General features: G+C 43.2%; 1 pseudogene; it reads left to right on the plus strand.

Annotated features, from left to right (window-relative positions):
* The first annotated feature begins 16923 nt into the window (after positions 1–16923).
* LOC113913739 lies at positions 16924–17288 on the plus strand (annotated as a pseudogene).
* Positions 17289–17903: the final 615 nt, after the last annotated feature.

Consider the following 17903-nt stretch of genomic DNA (forward strand, 5'->3'; position numbering starts at 1 on the left):
GACTTGCCTAGCCAGCCCCCACATTCATCTATGCCAATTCCTTATAATAAATCTATCAATATATATCTCCTACCTATCAACTTCTCTGATTGAACTTTGACTGACAGAATTAGAGGTCATGGGATTTTAAACGACATAGGACAGTAGCAGCACTTAACCATCAGCAGTGAGATGGGTGTAATTACCAAAACAGTCTGCAAAGCCTGAGCCATCAGAGGGTTCTTGAACTGCAGGGATCTGTGGTATTGGCTAATTGATTATAGAGAAACAGCAAGATACCTGTGGTATCATGCCGCTTGTATAATTAAAAAAAATAAAAATAAAGAGCTGGCAAGCAGAAAGCTGCCATCAGCTGCCACAATGAAAATGTATAGGTCTTCACCCAACTTTCAGATTGGGCAGACCCAGAGCTCATAGATGACATGGTGTCTGTCATATTGTGGAAAGATCCTACAATGTCACTACAAGTTTATATAGCATGTACTGCACCAGTCCTTACCCAAAGTGACATGAGGACATTTGTCAAATGATTGTGTCCTAGAGAAAAGGAACTACCTTGACTTTTCAAGGACCATTAGATACAGGATTTGAGCTGACTCTGATATCAAGGAACACAAAATGGCATCATGAGCCTCTGATTAGAGTAGAGGTTTATGAAGGACAAATAATAAAAGGAGTTTGGGCCCAAGCCCATCCACAGCAAGTCTATGGAGCTATAAAGCCATTCTGTGGTTATTTTTTGGCACCTGGCAGAACCCTTATATTGACCCCTTGGCCTGTGGAGTAAAGGTTATGAAGGTAGGCAAAAAGAGTCAAGTGGAAGCCTGTAAAAAGCCCTACTCTCACCTCTGGCCAAGACAGTATATCAGAAACAATGCTGCAATGGAGGTATTGCAGAAGTTACTGTGACCATCAGAGAATTATATGTGGAAGTGATGGCCCACATCACATCCCTTTCCAATTACCTACCTTAGCCCTGTGAAGACATGGTTGATTGTTAACAGATGATGGTATAGGGCTGTAAACTTAATCAGGTGGTAGCCCCACTTGCAGCTGATGTGGCAGGTATAGTATCTTTACAAGATTAGATCAACCCAGTTTGGAATATAGCTACTGATCTGACAGAAGTCTTCTTTCCCATCAGTAGGAAAGATTCAAAAATAGCTTGCATTTACATGGTGAGGGCATCAGTACACAGGCACTAAATTTCCCAAGCACTGTGTTAACTAGCCATAGTGTAGTGTACCTTGTTCATTTTGACACTCTGCAGACCTTCACAGTGGTCCACTATATTGATGATTATACTCCATGAGTTGAAGTACCAAGAATACTAAATGAGTGCTTTTCAAACAATCTGTGAAGGGCCAGGTTTTTTTTTTTTCAATTCACCACAAACTAACAATTTTATAAACTTCAATAAAAATGAATTACTAGAAAAATGAAATAAAAAACAGAAACACACAGAACAATTTTTAAATTATTAGATTCAATAGATATAAAATTACATTTTGATAAATTTAATCAGAAAAATATCTATAACATAGGGAAAAGGATAACAAAACTATACACATGTTCACTGAAAGTGTACATTAGATTATTAACATAAATCACTATCACACTCAAAATGTTTTATCATTTTTCATTTATAACCAAACAGAGGTTATGATGATATATTGATTCCCCTACATTAAATACCTTTACGCATACTTGCTTCTTGCTTGTAAAATTACATAAATTGGGTTGGATTTATGATGACCCTGCTTGCAAGAAATGAGTATATCTAAGCCATTTCCTATGATTTACTTAATTATATAATGCATGGTAGAGAAATCAGTTGTATAGAGGGATGTGGCCAGGAATGCAAGAAGAGATTTTAAAATCATTTCAAGCAAGTGTATTTAATTTTTCTCAAAATGAAGCAAGTGATGCTGAATTTTCAAATCATTCTTCAGTTCTTTGTTTATCTTATGAAATTATACTTAAATTTGGATTACCTTTTAATAAAAGAAATATATCCATGGTTTTACACACAGGGATTACACCTGACAAACTAGCCTTTAACTATCATATAACATATAAATGGCTTGTGTGAGTTCAATAATACCCATACTGACTAACCTGGTTGAGTAAGATGAATCCACTGATCATGAACTTATATGTCATAGCAATGTCAAACTGCTATGAAATTTTCTAAAGTCTTATCTCTCAATCTTGGCATCTATGTAATTGCAGAACAATAAACAGTTCACATCACACTTTCATATATATAACAATAACAAACAGCTCACAAACCACACTATAGATGGCCTAGTAAGAAAAATGAGTGCAACAAATAAGAAATTCCATGAAGATTCAAGATCCTGCCATATAATGGAGTTTTTAGGATTCTGGTGGTCTGGGGCAGGTAGAGACATTTGCTCTAAACTAAGTTCTTGTATCTCATACCTCCTACCACTAAGAGAGAGGCATGCATTTGGTACATAAGCTGCACTTGAGTACTGTTTTGATCCATTATCAGGTGACTGTGAAGGCTTCCAACAAGAACATCCTCTGCAGCACATCCAGGCTGCAGGTACAAGTTGTCAAGCCAATCAGACCATATGAACCAGAGGCAGAGAGAGGTATCCACATTGGATAAGGGTGTTTTGTGGAATATTTTGCAAGCACCAACCGGAGAGACAACTGACACACTACTGGGCCCTCAGTGAGATTGAACCATGTAAAATCAAGGAACTATGTAAGCAGAGCTGTCCATTATGGAGTGGGTATTATTAGATTTCCCATCCTCGAGTTATAAGGTGGTATGGCTATAACAGTAATCCATCATACAATGCAAGTGGTACATTCTGGATTGAGGCAGAGTAGGTTCAGAAGATACAAGTAATGGGTATTAAGGAGGGTGCACGTTGGGATGAGCACTGGGTGTTACACACAACTAATGAATCGTTGAACACTACAACAAAAACTTAGGATGTGCTATATGCTTGCTGGTTGAACATAACTTTTTAAAAATTACCAAAAAAAGAGGACTAGCAAAACAATATTGATTTAAAATTGTTTCCATCAGTATCAAATTTTAAATAAACTAAGTGACAAAGATCATTCCTCATATTTTCTTTGCATTATAAATCCTCTTTGGACTTTCTTACAATATAAAATGAATGCATGTGTTTATATTCCATTTCCCCCCCAAAAAAGAAGATACAAGTAAATTACACTAATGGGTGAGCCAGACTCCCATGTCTCCTACATCTATTCCCTGATGTCTCTACTCACACTTTTTACCTCATGGAGTAGAGGAGCTCCTATGACCAACCAAGAAAAAAAAGAAAGACCTCAGGTCGGTTTGTAAAAAGTGCAATATGCTAGTACTAGCCACAAATTGCAGTTGCATTTAAATCCTACTCACGAGTGACTAGAGGAAATTTTCTCACTGGTAAATATTGCCAGTGGGCAGATAAGGAATATTATACTTCATCATTTACTATAGGTGGAAGAAAAGAAAACTGAGCTGTATATTCATACAGAATTCCTGGGTAGCAGATGGCTTGGATGGAAGGAGCCTGGAAGGAACACAATTGGAAGATCAGGGACAAGGAGGCCTAGTGAAGAGATATATCAATAGACCTACAGGGGTGGGCACAAAGTACCCAGATCTTTGTATCTCCTCATGCTCACCCGAGGTCACCCACTATAGAAGCAGCCTTCAACAATCTGGTAAGCTTGCCTCGTGAAAGCATCTCACCCATCTCCTCAGCCAGCCAGTGCTGATGCAATGATCTCATGAACAGAGTGACAGTGTGGCAATGATGGAAACTACACATGGACCCCAAAGCATAGGCTCCCTCCCATCATGACTGATTTAGCTATTCCCAGTGATACCTGCCTGACATGCCAGCAGCAGAAACCTACCTTGAACCCTTGACAGGGCAGTTTCTTAAGGAAACCCTCTATTGCATCAGACCCCTTGCACCTTTAGGGTGATATCAATTTTGTCCTTACAAGAATTGATACTCTTGATATGAATTTGCTTTCCGTGCCTACCCCCAATAGCACCACCATCCAAGAGCTTACAGGATGCTAACCTATCAACATGGTCTCCCAACCAACACTGTTTTGGATAAAAACTACTATTTTATGTCAAAGGAGGTATACCAATAGGCACATGACCATGATCATGGGATCCACTGGTCTAACCACGTACTGCATCACCCCAAAACAGCCAGTCTAATCAAATAGTGGACTGGTCTTTAATACTCTAGCTAAGGTGCCAGCTAAGGGTCAGTACCCTGTGGATTGAGATATTGTCCTCCAAGATACATTTTATGTGTTGAAATAATGACCTACTTATGGTGTTATGGACCAATAGCTAAAATTTATGGAAATGGGAATCAAGGGGTAGAAGTAGGATTGTATATTCTCACCATCATTTCCAGTGACCCACATAGAGAACTTGTCCTTCCTAACTCCACAATATTATACTCAGTCAAGTTAGAGGTGTTGGTTCCAAAGACTTTTGTCAGGGGTCATAGAAAGGGTTCCACTGAAAGCTGTGACTATCATCTGGCTATTTGGGTTCCATATGTCAACTAATAGGCAAAGAAAAGTGTTAGTTTAATGGCAGGGAAACCTACCCTAACCATCAGGAGGAGTTAGAGTTGCTGCTACACAGTAAGGGCAGGGAGGGGTATGTCTGGTCCCCGGGGTATTTAAAGGTAAGTCACTTGGTGCTTTCATGTACAGAGATAATATTTAATGTGCAATTCGAGAAACCACAGCCCAGCAAGGGCTACGAAGGATTTATATGTCTCATGGATAAAAGGCTGGGTGTCCCTACCAAGACCAGTCAGAATGCTAGGAAAATCTAGAATGGTTGGTAAGAGACAAAGATGATGACTATCAATTACAACATTGGGATCAACTAAGAGACACTTGTTGGCCTTACTAACCCTTGCCTTGAGTCTATTTAAGGCTGTGACCAGCCTCATCTTTGGAAGGAACTCTAACTTACTGGATTTGTATCTCCCCACAGGTAAGAAAGAAGGCATCTTCTTTCATTAAGATGGGGTTCCACATAAGCAAAGCATGGAAGCAATAAACATCAAGCAGTTACATGTTGTTCAGACAGAATATGTGACGAGGGCCATAGGGAATGTGCTAAGACTTGTCTAGGGTGGCGGAGAGAAGCCGAAGAGGAGGCCTCATACCTAGGGCTTCTTTTCTTAAAAAGCAAACTTTCCCCTGCATCTTGCTATTTACCGAATAGAAGCCACAGAATGAGCCTCTGGTGATATAAAGGTGTATACACCATGGTTGCTACCCTCAAGGACTAATCTAAACTTGGGTTTAAGCATACATTTTCAAGTAAAGAATAACACAAGGCAGCCAGAGCTAAGTGCCAAAGACAAAATCAGACAGTGCTACAAAAAGCTCCTGAGGGAAAAATACTTCCCCAAGGAGGACCAGGTGGACAGACCCCACCTGTTGACCTTGAACCTGGCTTTACCAATACTCACTGTCTTAGAAGCAGAGGTTGGGAGAGGGCTTTCCTTGTCAATGCAATGACCTTTAATTTGGGGTGGTCCTTGTGTCAGCTATGAAGCTAATGAAGCTAGGATATTTGTGTGCCATATAAATGCTCACCCTCTTTGGATATCAGACTCTTCCCCAGCCCTGCTAGTGCTTGCTCAGTGGACCTAGGTACAAAGTGGCCACGGTGGCATGGTTAGAGCCTACTCACAGTATTGACAACATGCACTTCCTCTCATGAAAGCTGACTTGCTTATCACTCCCACTGAGTGCCTAAAATGCCAAAAGCAGAGACCAATACTGAACCTTCTATATGGCACCATTTCCCAAGGAAACTAGTGGCAGTTGGATTCCATTGGACCCCTTCCAACACAAAGGGGACAGAGAGTTGTCCTTCACTGAGACAGACACATATTCTGGGTTTGGATTTGCTGCCCTTGCTTGTAACGCTTCTGCTAGCACCACCATCCGTGGGCTTATAAAACGCCTTATTCACCATCATGGTGTTGCTCACAACATTGCTTCTAATCAAGGAATTCATTTCTCAGCAAAAGAAGTGTGGCAACAGGCTCAGGCCCATGGAATTCCTCTTGTTACATACCTCATCACCCATAAACAACTGGCCCAAAAGAACGGTGGAACAAGCCACTGGAGTCTCAGCTATGGTTCCAGCCAGGAGACGGCCCTCTGAAATAACAGGGCTTGTCCTACAGAATACAGTATATTCTTTGATTTGGTGATCAATATATGGTGCTATTTCTTCCTTAACTGGGATTCAGAGATCTCAGAATCAAGGGCTAGAAGCCAGAGTGGTTCTTCTCACTAGGATACCTAACACCTCACGGAACTTTTGTTCCTGCCACTGCAACTTTGAGCTCTGCTGATCTGGAGGTCTTGGTTTCCAAGGGAGAAAATCTTCCACCAGGATAAACACCAATGGCTCCAATGACTTACAAGTTGAGACTTGCCCTGGCTTTCTGGGATCCATGTACTACTGAAGCAGCAGGTAAAAAAAAGGGGTAATTACTCTACTAGCTAGGGTGATTAATACCATGAGGAAATTTAACTGCGGAGAAGACAATGTTTGGAGCCTAGCGGATTCTCAGGGGCATGCCTTACTATTTTTGTGTCCAATCGTAAATATTAATGGAAAATCACAGCAATCAAAAAATACACAGAATCTCTAAGGATTCAGACTCTTCAGGAATGAAGATTTGGGTCATTCCACCACTCCACCAGATAAAAAACACCAACCAGAGGATGTCCCGGATGAGGATAATGAAAACTCAAAAACATGGAACAGATAGTATACAAAGGAAGATTTTATATATATAATATATACATACCTTATATATGTAATATATAATTTTATACTACATATATATGTATTTTATGACCAGTTGCACAAACAAGGACTGTAGTAGTTATGCATTGTTTTCTTCTTTCTATGTATGTGTGTATATTATTTCCTTTTCTGTCCTCCTTCCTTTATTATATTACACAAATTGTGGGGAGATTAACTTTGCAATTTACTCTCTAAGGAGGAAAATACTCAGATGATGAAACTCTCTGAGAAGAGTATCCCTCACGACCTGGTGATTGATGGGAAGTATGACTGTCTCCCAGAGATGGACACAATGACTGTTGAAACTTAGCTTCTCTTCATCTTGAGGAGAGGGCAAGAATGTCTCCCTTTGTGCAAAAGATGTTTGCATCTTGTTAGATGAAAGAACAATTTTTTTTCTTATGGTTGTAGGAAGTTCTCATCTGTGCAGAAAGGAGCGTATGGATGCTGAGTACCCAACGGAGTAACCTGGAACAGGTTAGGCCAGCCTTTGTGAATGAACCACAGCGACTGTCTTTCCAATTTGGTCCCTTCCTTCTAAACTCTGCTTTGTGATACTAGGGTTTCTGCTGTGTCACTGGATCCCTGTCCCATTCAGTCAATTGAAGCTACTGGAGGAAGACTGCGGGGCTGGAGGGGGAATGAAAAAAGGTGTCCTGTTTGCTTCTTTTTCTGTCATACTCGTTGACCTAGCTGTGGCAATTTGTTTCAAGGCAGCAGTTGAATATTGTTTGAGATTTTTCCAATACAGCCTCACTGTGCTCCCTCAGAGACACTGATTCCAGCCAGCTGGACCCCCCTCCTCAGAAGGATTAAGTCCCAACCTCACAGGGCCCCTCCTCCAAACTCAGGGACACCAGTCCCAGCCAAGCAGCTTCCTTTCTCAGAAAGGATGTTCACCTCTTTCAAGATTCTACCTTTTAATAATTCTAACCTCTTTCCCTTGTTCCCTCAGTTCTGGGGATGGTAGCTGCCTCCTGCAAAAGCTACTTCCACGATACTCTCCTGTTCCCTTTTGTGTTCTCAGTTAGCAAGTCTTCTGGTGTGTTAACAGCTCTTTATGTAAATTTTCTACATTTAAAATTTTCAAGATACCTGGTACAGCTTCTGTCTTCTGACTCGACCCTGACTAACACCTCTCAAGGGGAATCTCTACAATAATATAGCCAAGTGGAGGCCCCACCTTTGAATCTGGCCTCCACTACATGTTGTGTTCCAGCAACATCACAACTGCCTGGAGCTCCCCATTCATAACATGGTTTCCACTTTTGTGTTATCTACCTAGTCTCCGAATCATGACAAGACCATCTCTTTGGACCAAAGGTGAGTAATGAGAGATAGAGCTAGAGGCATGGGTTAGGCCAGGCTTTGTGAATGAACCACAAAGAGCTCTACTTATGCTTTGAGAGGATAGACTTGGAAAGATTTTAGGGTGAGGAGTTCTATGAAAACAGCTATTTCAGAGCTACATCTGGAAGCCATATTCGAATGTTCTTCCGGGCCCAAATTTCCTCTCCCCATCTCAACATTCTTGCAGAGGAAAGGGTATCCCCAAATCCTTAGAAGCTCTTCCCTCCTCTGCCTGCCCTACCAGCTCCCCTCTGAGGGCAATACTTGCATCTTCGGCCATCCAGACAAGGCATCCTCCACCCTCATTATCACTACCGCTACTACCACCATTATATTTTGTAGGTTAACAGAGGATAGTGGAAGGTTGACCAAGGAGGTGGAAGTTTGAGAAAAGGGAAGGTAGAAGATGATGGAAAAGGAGGTTGGAAGAGAGAAATTGGTAGAAAAGAGAGACTTTCATAAAAGGAGAAATGAGAGATGACCTTAATGAGCATAGTGTATTGTCATCAATAAGTAAACATATGGAGTCCATTCAGTAACTACAGAGCTAAAAAAGAGAGCAAAGACTACTCAAGACCTCATTTCAGCAGAAAGCTATCCTCCATTTCAGAATAACTTGATTGGCAACTTGGTGCTGAAAATCTAACGGGAATGAGAAGTCTCATAGTACAATTTCTATAGACTGAATGTTTGTGTCCCCCACCAAATTCATATGCAGAAACCCTATCCCTCAAGGTGATGGTATTAGGAGGCAGATGGGGTCCATGTGAGGTGATTAGGTCAGGAAAGTGGAGCCCTCAGGAATGGGATTAGTGCCCTTAGGAAAGAGGCTAGTGAGAAGTTGGCAGTGTGCCACACAGAAGAGGTCCCTCACCAGAACCCAACCATGCCAGCACCCTGATCCTGCACTGCCAGCCTGCAGATCCTGTGAGAAGTAAACTTCTGTTGTTTATAGGCCATCCTGTCTATGGTGTTTTATATAACAGCCCAAATGGACTAAGGCAACAACCTTATCCTTAATCTATTCCATTTTATTACAAAACAGTGAATGGTGGGATGGGACTAAAGAAAGGCTAGTTATGGAGAAAACGTAGATAGACCTTAGGGCTCCCTTATATAAGGACCACCAAGAACAGAAGGAAGAGCTTTAAATAAGCCTCCTACCTAACCTCTGTGGTCCCAAACTTCTCGTCCATTCAACAACTATTTAAATGAGTCGACACTGTGCTAGATTCTGGGCTCATGGTAATAAACAAGACTGGGTCTTGTTGGTGTGCCTGCTTTCATGGGGTTTACAGTCCAGAAATTAAGTGGTGTACATAACACAAAGTGTTATGTGCCCTAAGAGATAAAGCAGTATGGGAACATAAAAGACAGAAATTCCAATTAGCAGTAGGTGGGGAAAAACCAGAAAAAGCTTCATGAAAAATATGGCATTAGATCTGGGTTTGAAAATGTAGGTAGGGGGTACCCGGCTGGCTCAGTCAGAGAAGCATGTGACTCTTGATCTTGGGGTCATGAGTTTGAGCTCCACGTTGGGTGTAGAAATTACTTAAATGAGAAAGAAAGAAAGAAAAGAAAGAAGAAAGAGAAAGAAAGAAAGAAAGAAAGAAAGAAAGAAAGAAAGAAAGAAAGAAAGAAAGAAAGAAAGAAAGAAAGAGAAAGAAAGAAAGAAAGAAAGAAAGAAAGAAAGAAAGAAAGAAAGAAAGAAAGAAAGAGAAAGAAAGAAAGAAAATGTAGGTAGAATTTGAGCAGGTAGGGGAAAAAGAAGGAGGGTGTTATAGGCAGGAAGTACGGCCTAAGCAAAGGCCCAGAAATGGGAAACCGTGGGGTGTGGCTGGAGGAGAGTAAATAGGATTATTTGGATAGAGCACAAGGTGATCCATAGGCTCTTCACCCCTCCACATCTGCCCCCCACCATCATCTCCCCAGCCTCACTCTTCTGGAACTAACCTATCCCCCTAGCTTTCTATCTTTCGTTACTTCTGCCTCCCCGTCTCTGCCCCCAGGGAGCCCCCAATCAGAATGGACAGATTTATAACCAGTAACACTCCCTCCTCAGATCAATGGCCAAAGATCAATAGCTATAATGCAGAAAATTAATCCATATTCATTAGAATTGAATTGAGCAAATGATATTATTAAAACTCCCTTGGAAATCTATAGAAGAGAATTAAAGAGTTGTTCTAATGTCACTACTCTCTGCCAGGCTATAGGTTTAAGAAATCAGGCAAGGGGAGCTCCTGTTAATTTCCAAAGGAAACTTAAAAAGTCATTGGGGCATAGCTTTGGTCACCATACAGATGCAGAGGGTATGGATATGGGAGAGATATTGTCTTCGAGAGGGATTTGGGGGTATGGGAGGCAGAGCAGGATAAATGAACTCATGAGTCACCTCAGGTCCTAGAATCCTGCACCTCCTGGGTTCGTCCCTGGTATCATGAGGAGTCACAAACAGGCTTCAAGAATGTCGGGTGCAATCTTTAACTGAGGAAATAGTCTTGGCTCCTGAAGACCAGTGTCCTTCCTGGTCTCCTCTCCTGTCCCAGGGAGTTTCTGGCCATTCTCAGTCCCTACCCATCATACATCTCATAAAACCAGGACAGACACAAGATTCACAAGAGAGCCTTAGGCTAACACAGCTGTGAAAAGTGGAGGAGGCTCAAAGCAAATTGCAAGCATGTCCTGGTGAATGTTTGCAGGAGCACAGGATGGAGGACTTACTCCAGTTTTGACTTCCCTTCTACCAGCTATAGGAAAGCGACATAATCCCTTTGAAGTTTGGTTTCTTTATCTGTAGAATAAGGAGAATATAATAATTCCTACCTCAATGGGGTTACTATGAAGATTAATTAACACAATGCATGGTGAAAGTGCTTTGCAAACTGCAAGATGCCATTCAAAAACATTATTATTGTCCTAAAAGCTCAGAGATGTTCTTCTGAGGCAGGTATCTTATTAATGGGATCTGTTGACAGGTTCTATGGGATCCATAAATGCTCTGAAAATTTAGTACCAAATTGTCTGGGCATGTATGTGCATTTTGAGGGGGAAGAAGACCCACGGCTTTTAACAGATTCTCTAAGAAGTCTGTGACCTATAAAGATTAAGAATTGAGAACCCCTGATACTGAGTCATAGCTCCTCATCTCTGTGCAGATGGGACTAGCGTCTTTTATGTATCACAACAAGAGAGATCTTACTAAAGCAGGAGTCCCTGGAAGATGAGGCATCAACACCATTGAGGAATATTGTAAAATCTTGGTGGTCAGCCACACGAGGCACCTCGGTGTTGACTTGCCCTGAAGAAGGTGGGATGGTATGAATGGCTTCTTGACAGTTTTTCCAATCCTCTGTGTTGCTCAACACCAGGGAGCTCTGTTCAGCTCCATGTGAGTGAAGCCCTCTGGAGCACAAGGGTAGGGCTTGTTCTTCCCATATCGTCTATGGTGCTCCATGGAGCTGTGCAAAGAGGAGGCCTTGCTTCCATCTCGCCATCTCTCCCTACCCTCCTTCTAATCTCAATATTCACAGCTAGAAGATCCAAGATCCTATGATAGCCTCTTGCTCTCCTATGCTATTTCTGAAACTCAGTTCCTTCCTTCTCCTCTGGGCACGCTGGGAGATTGATGACCTGCAGGGTGGCTGCTCTGTCTTCAGAAGCTGGCTTACTGGAGGAGCTCACCCAGCCAGAGCCCATCTCTGTGTGCCTTGCATAATTTCCAGAACATAATAGATGACAGGGGGAGGGAGGGGAGGACCTCAACTGCATTTTACTTTATATTATCTCATGTCTGGAACCCAGACTCTATCCTGCTCTAACTTCTTCTAACCCAGGCCTGACATCTCCCTGGGGTTTCGGGAATCCTCCAGGGGAAAAAAATACTGATAAGGGCCCCAGTTCAATGAAGGTATGGTTAGCCAATTAGTGGGTTTTTCTGTTTCTACTGTTCATGTCATTTTGTTCCCCACTGATGCCACATGAAAATCCTGGAGGGCCCTGACCAATGTCTTTTCCAGTGCCCTTCCAAGAGGGGAATGTTAGAAGATGACCCCACAATGGGAGGAAATAAAGAGGTCACCTTGACCTTGTCCGTGCCTCTGAGAACCCCACAGCTCTCCTTTCCTGAAAGGGTCCTGGGGTGGGCCCCTCACCAACTCCCCTCATCGGGAGACCAGGAGCTTCTCCTAGTGTCTTATCCAAGTCCCACTGATGGTGCTTTAAAGTAGGGCGAATGACTCTACATCTAGATTCAGTCCCCTCCCCTCCAACTTTCTGCAATTCCCAGGGCCCTGTTAACTACTTTGGGTCTCTTTTCTTCCTCTGGGTTGTATTTATCTTTTTCTTAGAAACTGCCAAGCATTTGGGGGAGGCAGTGTGGGCAGAAATGACCACAGAGCTAGAGGGAATGTTTAAGGAATCCAACAACCATTCAACACAGATTTATTGAGCATCTGTCATGTTCTGAGAGCTACGCAAGTCACACAGAGATGGGCTCTGGCTGGGTGAGCCCCTCCAGTAAGCCACCTTCTGAGGACAGAGCAGCCACCCTGCAGGTCAGTTCCAATGATCACCTATCTTTGGGCAATTTATTCCAGTCTGTCTAATGGGTAGCATGGCGATTTGGGTTAAGGACCTACTCTCTTACTGAACAGCAAATGCGTTAAAGGCGAAAAGGGTCCAGACAAGTGTTCTGCATTTGCTTGTTGAATTAAATTGAACTAAAACAGAATTCATACCCTGTTCTTTATTATCTCTTGGGTGGTAGAGAGCAAAGGTAAAAATGGAATAGAATAGTGAACATGCACAACGCTACTGAAGAATCCTCTATTAAATGCAAACACACGCACACTCATATACACACATGCACATATGTACGTATGCATGCTTGCGTGAGCGCGCACACACAACACACACACACACACACACAGAGGAGACTCTTGGCTCCCTGCTGCTTGCCTGAAAACCCAGGCTTCAAGAGACAATTAAATATTGATATCTTTACATCTCAGTATTTTCTTTTCAAATCCAAACAGCCCCAACAGGAGCCATCACGGACACTTATTTAACTCCTTAAAAACATCCACGAGGAGTTGTATTTAAAAACAAAGTTGTTAAGAGCAGAGATAATGCAACAGGCTATGGGGTGATAATGGGCTAACTCCCCTGAGACAAGCCTGGGGGAAGCCCCAGTATGCTCTCTTTGACTCAACCCAGGATCCAGCTCTCCTGGAGCTGGGACCCAGCATCCCAGACCGCACCTGCATCCCCGTCTGAAAAGGACAAAGGGATACTCTCTTGCCCGCTCTCCCCAACAGGCCCTCGAATGCCCTGCAATCAGAGTCTTGGCAGAGTTATGCAAATTGCCTTTGCATAATGATGTCCTTGCTGAATAGATGAACCCAGCAGGGGTACCAGACAGGACCAAGCAGGTGCTGGCTACCAGGTCCTTTGCTCTCTGCCCCAGCACCAAGCAGTGTCATTGCTTTTAGACCAGGCTGCTAAGGGACTTCCCACTGTACAACCTTCCCCACATGCCACCAGGTCTCTATCATATGCACACTCTTGCCTCTTCTCTAGCAATCTTTCTTTAGCAGACTATCTTGTAAGATCTCTGAGGTCAGGGTTGAGAGGGAAAGGAATAAAGTCCTTCCCAGGAGTTGTCTGAAGCACGTATATCGTCTGCCTGGGTAGGTGAGGGAGCTTTCAGATGGGCCAAATCGTACTCCCTGGAGTCACTGACATATGTGTTCATGTCTAATTCCCCATCTGTGAGCAGGACTTACATCCTCGTATACTCCACAAAACCCAGTCTAGGGCCTTCAACAGAGTAAGTGCTCACCAAATGAACATTTCTTGGATAGAATGAAATTCCAGAATTACAGGGGTGGGAAAGCGTCTCTGAAATGACTCAAGCAGTCAACTGCATATTCTGATTATGATGCATGTGCCAGGCACTGTGTAAACACTGGCATAGGGATTCTAGCCTAGCTTCCAGGAGTTCCTGGAAATCATAGGCAAATTATGTTCACAGGATTTTCTATGGGGAGAGGGCCCACGGCTTTCACCAGCCTCTTCACGGGGTCATGAACCCTTCCTTAAAAAATTGTTAATGACTGCTAGTCCATGGGAAGGACAGACAGGAAAACTAACAATCACAACAGTGTGATAAACCTTGGGCCCAAGAGGAGCACAAGATGGCTTGAGGACATAGAGGAGGGGCCGGTATGCAGAGGACAGAACCCTGAAGTCAGGATCAATCCCTTCTAAGGGAGATGTTACTAGTCCCATTTCACTAATGAGGTAAAGGAGGCTCAGAGAGGTTAGGCTACTTGACCAAGGTCACACATCTGTAGGGCTAAAATTGCAATCTAAGTCTCTCTGATCCCAAGCTCAATGCTGCCTTGCCCCCTCAGCTTCCAGCAGCTGCCTCGGCATCTGAGAGCCCAGCCTCCAGACTCCTCATGGTCTCCCAGGCTCTGGGGGACAGAGGAGTGGAACCCCTACAATGGCTGTCCAAATTCTGAACAAACATGGAGCGGGCTTGGTGGCTAGCCCTCCAGGTCGCCCTGGTGTGCACATCTTTGCATGCTTCAGCGGACTTTGTGGAGTCTATTTACCACATCTAAGACCAATTTCCTTCCCTTCAGTTGCTTTGAAGATAATTGAAGGTACTTGCATTGTCTGCCTGGGAATGTAAAAAGCTAGCTAATGCTGCAATCGATGCTTCCTGCTTAATGCTGTGCCTCCACCCGCCTGCCCCGAGCAGCCGCTAACGCAGCCTTCAGTGAGGGCTTCCGCAGATCTTCCTGGCCGGCTACTTTGTTAATCAGAAAGGGGCTGGGGGCTGCAGGGGCCCTCAGGATAATGGCAGGCAGATTGAATTGTTAAGCCTGGATGAAATATTTAGTAGCACCATTGGCAGGACTCAGCTAGTCGGAACAGTGCTCTCAGCCCTGTGTGGGGATGGGGTAGGGGGTGGGAGAGGGTGCCCAACTTGAGCTCCCCAAGCAAGGAGCACTGGTTAGCCTGTTCCAGCCTGCGGTGAGGGAGGGGCTACAGCCCCAGCTCAGGCTGAGAAAATGCTGCAGAGAGGAGGGAGGAGAAGCCCAGCCAGGACATGACCTCCTGGCTGGCACCATTCCCAGGGCGGACCGGGACTGTCTCAGGAGGGCAGGATGCCAAACTCTGCAAAACCTGCACCTGCAGCCCCTAGGAGAACATGAAACAGGAGTGCCCACCACCACAGAGAGCGCTCTCTTTGTCTCCATCCATCCACACCTCTGCTAGGTCCTGATGCTGTACACTGGGGCTTGGCTTAGCATGGGAAGTTTAACAAAAACTTACAGGTCTAGCTGAAATCTGAGGTTATAAAGAGGGAGAAATAGAAATTATGGCATTCTCCCCGTTCTTCCTTCCTAAACTGCTCTGGGAACAAAATGTTTTAGTCCTATGTACTTCGTGTCACACCATCCTGATTTCCTCACTTTGGAAATCATGGGATCTCAGCATTAGCTGGGACTTTGTAGATCATGTGTTCATTCAACATTTATTGAGTTCCTCACTTACTGTGATCAGGTGTAACACAGGGTAGGCCATCTAGCCCACCCCACAGCCAGTATTTTAATCCTTCTATAGCACCCCATCTCAGATTGGCCATTCATGGATGGGGAAGGTGTTAAGTCCCTAGTGATCCTCATTCTAACCAATCTTTGTTAGAAATCATTCCTTTTAATCAAGCCAAAATCTGTATCTCTTCAGCTTCTAGTTGTACCCTTGGCCCTCGTTCCCCTGATCCACTCCCCATTTCTGTCCCCAGTCATTGACAAGGCCACAGCAGAGTCCTTCAGATATCTGAAAACAGCTGCCAGGTTTCTTCCAACCCCGCAACATGACCAACATCTAATTACCACTCTGAGGAACAAGACGGACTGTGGCAATGCTAAGCCTTGCGGATGTCAAGTAACTTAATCCTTTTGTAACTCTTCTCCCTCACATTTATGTGATTCCTTTTCTGCTTAATCTCCAGTCTAGCACAAAGTAGCGGTCACAAAAGTCCTTCGTAAAAGCAGGTTGCTAGATTTCTCTCCTTGTCTATGTCAGACTGGCTTGTTTCAGACAAATTTCTCCTATTAAAAACTTTTAAAAACAAAAACAAAAAAATGACTCTTTAAAAATCATCAGAGAGCTACCAAGGCAGCCAGGACTTATGTGCCAAAATCCCAAAAAGAAGGGAAATGAATTGAGAAGCACCTTACATTCATGATTGGTTTTCCCTTGAGGCATTCACTGATTCATATGTAGTAGCTCAGAGGCCGAGAAGACAAGCAGAGACTAAGAAGACAAGCATAAAGTAGCAGCTAAGACACCGTGAAGCTAACAGAGCTTTTGACAGTCTCATGAGGCTGAAGAGACATAAATTGGAGTTCAGGGCCACCAAGGCATCCAGGATATAAAGGTTGAGATCCTAGAAAGAAGGGAAGATCAAAGAAGTGAGCCTAACATTTAGTGCCAATTTCCCACAGGGCATTTGTGATCTATAAGCAGCAGCCCAGGAGCTAAAAAGCCTAACCAAAAGGTGGTTATGAGACTGGGAAATTAAAGAGAGCTTTGAGCTCTCAGGTCCTCACTTCCAAGATGCCAGAGGGAGACTGAGGCTGAGTGTGTTGCACTCCCTTCCTAACAGGATCTTCATCCTGATGTGGACCAAGAAAAGAAATAACAACGGTGGTACCAAAAAGCCACGGACATATGCAGCCCATATGCTGCACTAATGGTACCCTATGTGTGCCCAAGGACAAGGCCATTATGAAGTTCATCACTCAAAACAACACAGACCACAGCTGTCAGGGACATTTCCAAGCAATACTCTTTGACACCTACATGCTTCCCAAGCTGTATGAGAAACTGCATGACTGTGTGAAACTACATTACTATGTGTGAATTGTGCCATCCACAGCAAGGTAGTCAGGAATCATTCTCATGAAGCCTGGAAGACCTGAACATTCCCATCCAATTTAGACCTAAGGGCACTGCCCCATGGCCCCTGCCAAAGCCCATGTAAGAAAGCTGGTCCTTAAGGACTGAAGAAAAGCTGTGCTCTGGGGGAAAAAATAAATAAATGGAAATTGTACTTTTAAAAATCGGTTTTTTAGCACTGTAGTCTTACAGTGCTAAGGAAATAAAAATGAAAGATCATCAAGGAGGAGAAGCCCTGGTAAATATTCCAGGATTTCATCTGGGATCCATGAAGGGCAAAACCCAAAGAGTAAAAGTGAGTAGGGAATATACCAACCTTCACTGAGACTGGAACCCAGCTTCAAATACAGAGGATCTTTCCCTACTCTAATTGACTAAGCAAATCTTAATTGGAAGAAGATATCATCTACAGACTACAATTTTCATAACAGTGTCCAGCATTTAATAAAAAAAAAAAAAATGAGTAGGCATTCTAGGACACAGAATGAAATGAATAAGAACTAAAAGATCAGATCATAGGGACAGATTCACATCTGAACCAAACATTGTTTTCAGACACAGACTTTAAAGTATCCATGATGAATATCTTCAAGGAAATAGATCAAAAGGAAAATTTTTCAGCAAAAAAAGAAAAAAAAAAAACTCTGAAATCTTCCCAAAGAACCAAAATAAAATTCAAGAACTAAAAATATATAATACC

Source organism: Zalophus californianus, chromosome 11 (assembly GCF_009762305.2).
Source record: "Zalophus californianus isolate mZalCal1 chromosome 11, mZalCal1.pri.v2, whole genome shotgun sequence".
NCBI classification, from domain to species: Eukaryota; Metazoa; Chordata; class Mammalia; order Carnivora; family Otariidae; genus Zalophus; species Zalophus californianus.